This window comes from Calonectris borealis, chromosome 28 (genome assembly GCF_964195595.1).
Source record: "Calonectris borealis chromosome 28, bCalBor7.hap1.2, whole genome shotgun sequence".
Lineage (NCBI taxonomy): Eukaryota > Metazoa > Chordata > Aves > Procellariiformes > Procellariidae > Calonectris > Calonectris borealis.
Window position 1 is genome coordinate 2,910,534 of NC_134339.1, and position 8,527 is coordinate 2,919,060.

The window sequence follows — 8,527 nt, forward strand, 5'->3', positions numbered from 1 at the left end:
ATAATTCTGCCCCATCTTCTGGTGGTCAGTGACTTAATACTTCCTTAGCTGGAGGTCCTGGACCATCGTGTTTAACCAGTCAGAACAGACCAATCCTGCATACATTTATCTCAAGCTTTTAAAGGTTATTTTTTGAGGTCATCTCCTATGGCAACAAGGCCCAGTTTAATTAGGTGCTGGGTGAAAAAGTACCTCCTTTTGCCCATCTGCTGCCTGATGGCTGCATTGGGTGCCCTCCAGCTGGGTCAATTCTGGAGTGGGAAATCACGTGTAGTTGCTCCCGTCCTTCAGGCCCCTTCACTGCATCTCCCTGCAACCTCCCCATCCCACCCCAGTTGTTCCCAGTGCACATCCCTGTGCCTTGTCTAGTTTCCCATGTCTGTTCAAAGAAGCACGTCCCATCCCAGATGCTTTGAATCCTCTGTCTGCCTCCAAAAATAAAGGGAGATTAATATTTAACACAGTCTCTCTTTGTTTTGAAAACAGAAATTTGGTGTGAGTACCTCATGGGCAGACAAGAGGGGTTATAACAAGGATATGGTGACACTTAGAAGCACCACTAGAAAAACCTTTTGGAAGAGTTTGTCACCTGAAATAGCAAATCCTGAGAAGGGCACAGAAATGCCCGCAGCAGCCACAGAGCAGATCTGGCAGGGGCCGTGTCCCACTCTCTTCATTCTTGATTTGGTGCCTGGGCTCTGAGACCACGAGGAAAACCCTCTCCATCCTCCTGCAACCACCGCCTGGCACAAACCTCCCTTTTATTTCCAAAAGCAGATGAGATCCCCCTCATAGCAGAGAGCATCCCTTGTGATTCAAACTCAACGCTGACAGATAACAAGCAATGCTTGTGTCCTTCTGCAAGCTATTTAACAGCTTCTGTCTGTGTGCCCGTGCCCAGGCAGTGGTCTGAGCGCAGCTGCCTGCACAATAAAACACGTTCACGTCAAGACCACGCCACTCTCCTGCAGATCCCATTCTTGGTGGCCTTAACGCAGAGCTGGATGCATCCCTGAAGACGGCTCCCCCTCTGTGCACACTCTGTAGGAAGCTCCTGGTGCCATTTGCCAGGTTGTGCCAGCGCTGATCTGTTGGCGAGCGTGTGCCCTTCTCCCAGCGGCTGCCCCAGGGACGCCGCTGGCAGTCACCAAACACGAGCAACTGATGGGCCAAACTCTGGGGAGAAGCTGGTTGGGAACGCGCCTTCCATTGAACATCTATCCCTTCCCACGCCGGCCCTCGCCAGCATAGACTTTGTTTTTAATTCATTTAATAACTGCCTCTTTCTTGACTATATTGTTCACTTTTTAAATTTCTGGCTTTCCCTGGGAACACAGAGGGACTAAAAACCATCTTTAAATAATAAAACCAACTAATCCTGAAAGTTTAAGAGTCTGCAGGCAACTCAGAGGTAAATCTGAATGGCCCAAAATAATGCCAGGTTGGTGCAATTCACTTGACTTCCTGCTTGTATCAGGGCTGAATTTGGCTCCGAAATAGCTCTGAGGTATAAAATCGGCCCTGCCTGCCTCCAGCCCGACCTGGCCGCCCCGTCCCATCTCCGAAGGCACGCGGGGCGCGCGAGGGGCCAACGCCGTGCCGTCGTGCGGCCGCGGCCAGGGCGCGTGAGGCTGGAGCGTGTGCCGCCTGGCGTGGTGCGAAGGAGGGAGCCCGCAGGGCTCTCCCGTGCTCCGGTGCCGGTGCGGAGCTGTTTCCCAAGCTCAGCTGCACCCCGAGCAGCACCCACCTGTGAGGGCTTCTGCCCACACCCTTTGCAGGGAGGGCGAGCGGGTTGCACAACGGCCGGTAACGGAGGAGGCTGCTCTGGGAACCCAGCCTCCAGGCTAGGTCCTTGCCTATCTCCCCAGCACAGCCCTGCCAAGACTGGGAAAACTGGGATGGGAACTGGGGGACGGAGCCATCCCACCTGCAGCGCGCCTCTCCCTGTGGCACCTGTGAGACTATTTCCCAAATTTTCCCAAATCCTATTTTCATGTCCTGAAATCTCAGGGCAGCCTGTGAGCGGAGCACAGGCATGTCCCTCATGCCCTCATGCTCTGTCATGGTGGAGGTGATGAAGATGAACTCCAGTTCATCCAAGAATGCTCTTATTGCGATGTTACTCCTGCGAGTAACCAGAATATTAGCACAAACTTTGCAAATTAGGGGCAAGCGCAGCTCTGACTGAGCAGCGGTGTGAGAATAAACTGAAATATTCTGATTTTTCCTACCTGTTCACAGAAATTCTCCAGACAAGACGAATAGGTGGAGGGGCAGGATTTTGAAGCCTGGAAGCAGGAAGTTTTTCAGCATCGGAGGTGGGGGGTAGTGAGGTCTGTAAGCCCGGGCCAGAGAAGGGAAAGACCTCGGGGTTCACCCATCGATGCCCACACTGCAGAGAATTGTCATGAGCTGGCTGAGATCTGATGCAGTTGAAGCATAATCCAGGTGGCAGGAAAATGGTGCAGGGACAGGACACGGTCTTGGTGATATTCCGAAGGAGAAGACGAGTATTGTTTCAACCACGTATTTTTCAGATATAAAGCAAAGAGCGGTGGCATTTGAGAATCCTACACACAGACTTCGTGTCTGTTTGCTTGCACGTGTTGTAAGTCCTTCTGGACTGAAGTGTCCGCCGCAGCTCGTGGGGGGATGAGGGGTGTTTCATGGGGTTCCCCGGAGGTGTCCATCCCAGCAGACACAGCATTACTTAACCCTACCATCAGGGGTGCATCTTGGGACCTGAGGCACCCGAAGTCCATTTCCCAACAATGTCGCATGCCTTTTGTAAGCTCTTTGGGAGAGGTTTTCTCTGTGGTCTCTCTGGGTGTTGGCTCCTTTACAGGGGATCCAAAATCCTGCGGTAGCGCAAAGCAGTAATAGCCGTGATGAGAGTTCCTGACACCCTTATTGCTTGGTCCAGCTGAGCTGGGACACATTGCAGAGTTGGTAAAAACAGTAATTATCCACCACCCTCCTTCTTTTTTTATCAAGTATTGCAAACAGCCTGGGGGGTGCTGGGGCACCTTGGAGGTGATAAATCCTCATGTGGGATGAGGTGGGGACAGAACCCACCCGGCCAAAGGCAGCCCCGTCTCCCCAAATCCCACCCCAGGTACACCCCTGCTGCCTCTCTCTCTTCTCCCTGGGGCTGTAGCCAGACCCATTCCCACCCTGTGTTTCCAAGCCACTGATTGGGATGGAAATGATGCTGAGTGTATTTGCTGGGAGAAGCTGGTCCGAAGGGCACTGGCTTTCTACAGGGTGATTGTGGATAAATACCTTCCCCGCTACATGGCTCAGCTTCCCTATCGGGAAGTTTGAACAGCGATCTGCAAGGTGCCTCCAGATCTGCTTTGAGATAGGACCTGGGTGTTGTTATATGGTTACGCTGGCATAAAGATGCTGGTATGCACAGCTAATTACTGCAGGGCAAAGCTAATTACTGCAGAGCGGAGAGAATAAGCAATCCTGGGCTGAGGAACCCCTGGACTGGGATAATGAACGCCATATTCAGAGAGTCCAAAGGAACCTGCCTGCTGCCTGGGTGTTTCACACCAGGTACAGACCGTCATGAGGGACAGGACACGACAGGCACGTTCTGGGGAATATGGTTGGATTTTCTTTTTCAATCACTGACTGGCTGATAAAATATTAAGGTGTAAACTACACGGCTTGCAAGGCCCTTGCCGTGCAGAAAGCTCCAGGGGGACAGGTCGATATCCCCGCCGCACCATTAAGAGAATCACCAATAAAGGAGAAACACTGCAAATATGAGAGAATCGTGAGTTTATCCTACACTGGGGAAATACTGTGTGTAAACTAGAGTGCCAGCACCACGCCTCTCTCGCTGCACGCTCTCAGAAAGACAGTGTTCAGGTCAGAGGCAAACCCAGGCACGTCTCTTTCTGGAAGTGCCTCTTTCTCCCTGTTGCCTTTCGGGAGCCCCCAGACAACAACTCCTGTTTCAGGCACTTCTGCTAAGTGCCTGGAGGGAGGCTGGTGGCATCCAAACCCTTCGGGCACCTCCGTCTTGCCCAAAAATACAGAAAGCTGTCTGGCCATCACGTGTCTCATGGATGAGGGATGCAGAGCCCAGGCTGGAGGCACCAGCACTGGCTTTACCCCAAATCAGGACCATTTTGCACGGCTGCACCTCGGGGACTCCAGCCATGCTGAGGCTCTCCTTCTGCAGAGGTGTTTGCTCCCACTTACCCCCCGTCCCGAGTCCTCCCCAAGACCCTTCAGGGCCGGCCTCCAGCCTCCAAGGGGCTCTGGCCGGGCTACCGGGGCACCGCTCCCCGCATCGCCGGGGGGATGCTTCCCTCTGCCGGCACCGGAGCAGCTCTGCAGCGGGGAGAGCCGGCGAGGCATGACCCGGCCGGGAAGCAGAGGGAGAGGAGCTCCCCAGGGGCCCAGCACATCAGGCCCTGCAAGTTTTAGATCCCCGATTTCCACCAGCCAAACAAACAAAACCAAAAATCATAGGAATTTCTTCTAAAGGCTACCGAGGACTGTGTTAACCTTATTTGCCTCCTCCTTGGGGGGCTGTTGGGGTAACAGCTCAGCCATGCAGGGACCAGCTCTCGTTGGGGGCTGGTGCAGCTCCTGGCTCCCGCAGGAGAAGCTGATGCAGCTGGTGTACCCGTCGCTTTCCTGCGGCTGGATCCCAGTATATCCCAGCAGGACCAGCTGCTGGCGATCTACAGCCGCTGGGAGATCTGGGGGAATCTTGTCCCTGTTTTGAGGACAGGAAAGTACGGCGTGGTGAGAAGGTCCTTGCGGCACAAGGAGTGCCCGTACAGCAGTATCGGCCCGTTTATACAGGATTCACTCTCAGGAGGCACTGGGCTAGGAATGAAGTAGTTAAAGCAGTGCAAAATGCAAGCAGATAATATTGTGTTGTATAATAGACAGATAATACGTTATTCCGAGCATCTGTGCTCCAGCTTGCATGAAAAGCTCCAGACCTGAATTTCAACCCATGTCAGCATTTATGGTCCAGCCTTCCAGTTGCTGTCACTTGCACAGTAAATTACCAGCTTCACGTTAATCTGCCCAAACATAGAAAATCTAGATCAGTTTAAATGCATCTACCAGACATCAAATACCAGACGCAGCTTTAAAATCAATTCGGTTAAATCAGAGCAGGGTTTTGTATTTTAAGACAAACATAAAGCCCAGCTCCCGAGGGAGCGCAGCCCACGGGAGGGGAGATAAAGCCACCCTGGGATGGGCGGGGAGGGGGGGGAGCATTGTTTTCTACAAAGAACAGGAAACGAGCCTCAAAGAGTACATGAAAGAGACCTTAAAACAAATGCAGATCAGCAAGGGGGGACCTCTCGGCTCATCTCCCAGCTGCTCTGCCCAGGGGCAGCCTGCAGAAGCTGCTGCTGTAGCCAGAGGAAGGCGGGGCGGGGGGGCTCGGAAGGGGGGAGATCCGGAGACCCCTCGGGTGCTGAGACCCGCTCTTCCCTCCCGGGTGGGTCCCGGGGAAGCCAAAAAGGGCCAGAGGAGCCTGGGTTCACCCTGCAAAGGAGGGACCCGGTTGGACTCGATGATCTTAAAGGTCTTTTCCAACGATTCTATGACCCGCGTGCTGCTTCACCCGTGGGGATGTGATTAACCCGGACAGGGCAGTAAGAAGATGCTCTGGGCCTTGCGGCCAAGCCCGTCCCCGCCGTGGGCTGCTCTCCCTGCTCCTTTAGTGTCCCCACCACACCCTTCGTCCTCCACAGCATCTGCCCACCTCCACGCAGTCTCAGTGCTGGGCGTTTCAGGGGGAGCTCCTTAGGGGCACACCAAGGAGAGGGGTGACTGGTGCGGTGCCCCGTGGGGTGCTTGCCCCAGGGCAGAGCACGGGGAGCTCTCTGGCACGCAGCTGAGCCGTGGTCAACGAGGGAGTGGGGGAGATCACAGAGATGCAAAAAATGCACAATGTTAAAGGCAGTTTTTCTTCATGGAGATGTCCCTTATGTGCTCTTAAAAAAAAAACCCTGGGTTTGGCCCCTTCGGAGATTAAACCCCTCTGCTGAACGTCGCTGTTTCATTTTGCTACTCCTAATAAAATAAGGCTGATGTTAGAGCCAACTGGCAAAAATTAACTGCAATGTACCAGAAAGCCATTTCCTCCCATACAAGGCAAGCCAGTGGCCTGCTGCCAAAGGGGACAATGAGGGACTATGAGGCTGGTCCTGCGAGCCCTCGTGTTCCTGTTTACTTGGAGGTTTGGTCGTTGATCAGAGAGATTTCTCTGGATATTTTTTAAGATAATTTTTAATGAAGTCATCGCCAGCAGCGCCCACATCCTGTAGGAATCTTCCTCCTGCGCGGGGTCCCTGGGAACGGTGGCACCATGTGGCGGCGGGGGACCTTCCCGAGCCCCGTGCAGTGAGTCCCACCAGCTCCATTGCACCCTTTAAGCCGCCTGGGCCAGGTGCTCCCACAGCCACGAACTGACGGGCTGCGGCCGCCCCGCTAACCCTCGCCTCGCCCGTCTCACGACGGCGGGATTCCCAGCTCACCCTGTTCGCACCCAGAGCGCAGCCCTGGCGAGGGCGAGCCGCGGGGCTCTGTGGGCTGCCCATCAGATGAGAGAAGGGGAAAACGTCATCGTAACCCTCACAGTAACGAGGGAGTTCCCGCGGTTATCTCATCCTTCCTTTAGCACAAAGCCCGACCAACACCCCGGCTTTATCAGCCTCCCCGGCCGCGGCACCGCTGGCAGCCGTAGCCTCAGCAGTGGCTGAGGGAGGAGGCCTGGCATGGGGATGGGAATGTGGCGCTTGGGAGTGGGAATGTGGTGCTGGGGGTGGGAATGTGGTGCCTGGGGATGGGAATGTGGTGTTGGGGATGGGAATGTGGTGTTGGGGATGGGAATGTGGTGCCTGGGGATGGGAATGTGGTGCTTGGGAGTGGGAATGTGGTGTTGGGGATGGGAATGTGGTGCTGGGGGTGGGAATGTGGTGCTTGGGGGTGGGAATGTGGTGCTGGGGATGGGAACGTGGTGCTTGGGGATGGGAATGTGGTGCTGGGGATGGGAATGTGGTGCTTGGGGGTGGGAATGTGGTGCTTGGAGGTGGGAACGTGGTGCTGGGGATGGGAATGTGGTGCTGGGGATGGGAATGTGGTGCTGGGGGTGGGAACGTGGTGCATGGGATGGGAATGTGGTGTTGGGGATGAGAGCGTGGTGTTGGGGATGGGAATGTGGTGTTGGGGGTGGGAATGTGGTGCTTGGAGGTGGGAACGTGGTGCTGGGGATGGGAATGTGGTGCTTGGGGGTGGGAATGTGGTGTTGGGGATGGGAATGTGGTGCTGGGGATGGGAATGTGGTGCTTGGGGGTGGGAATGTGGTGCTTGGGGGTGGGAATGTGGTGCTGGGGATGGGAATGTGGTGCTTGGGAGTGGAAATGTGGTGCTGGGGGTGGGAATGTGGTGCCTGGGGATTGGAATGTGGTGCTGGGGGTGGGAACGTGGTGCTGGAGATGGGAATGTGGTGCTTGGGGATGGGAATGTGGTGCTTGGGGGTGGGAATGTGGTGCCTGGGGGTGGGAATGTGGTGCTGGGGATGAGAACGTGGTGCTGGGGATGGGAATGTGGTGCTTGGGATGGGAATGTGGTGCTGGGGATAGGAATGTGGTGCTTGGGATGGGAATGTGGTGCTGGGGATAGGAATGTGGTGCTGGGGATGGGAACGTGGTGCCTGGGGATGGGAATGTGGTGCCTGGAGGTGGGAATGCGGTGCTGGGGATGGGAACGTGGTGCTGGGGATGGGAATGTGGTGCTTGGGATGGGAACGTGGTGCTGGGGATGGGAATGTGGTGCCTGGGGATGGGAATGTGGTGCTGGGGATGAGAACGTGGTGCTGGGGATGGGAATGTGGTGCTTGGGAGTGGAAATGTGGTGCTTGGGATGGGAACGTGGTGCCTGGGGAGTGGAATGTGGAGCCTGGAGATGTGAACATGGTGCTTGGGATGGGAATGTGGTGTCTGGGGATGGGAACGTGATGCCTGGGGATGGGAATGTGGTGCTTGGGGGTGGGAATGTGGTGCTTGGGGATGGGAATGTGGTGCTGGGGATGGGAATGTGGTGCCTGGGGATGGGAACGTGGTGCCTGGGGATGAGAATGTGGTGCCTGGGGATGGGAATGTGGTGCTTGGGATGGGAATGTGGTGCTGGGGATGATAACGTGGTGCTGGGGATGGGAACGTGGTGCTGGGGATGAGAACGTGGTGCTGGGGATGGGAATGTGGTGCTTGGAGGTGGGAACGTGGTGCTGGGGGTGGGAATGTGGTGCCTGGGGGTGGGCACGTGGTGCTGGGGAAGGGAACGTGGTGCTTGGGGATGGGAATGTGGTGCCTGGGGGTGGGCACGTGGTGCTGGGGAAGGGAATGTGGTGCTGGGGGTGGGAACGTGGTGCTGGGGATGGGAATGTGGTGCTGGGGGTGGGAACGTGGTGCTGGGGAAGGGAACGTGGTGCTTGGGGATGGGAATGTGGTGCCTGGGGGTGGGCACGTGGTGCTGGGGA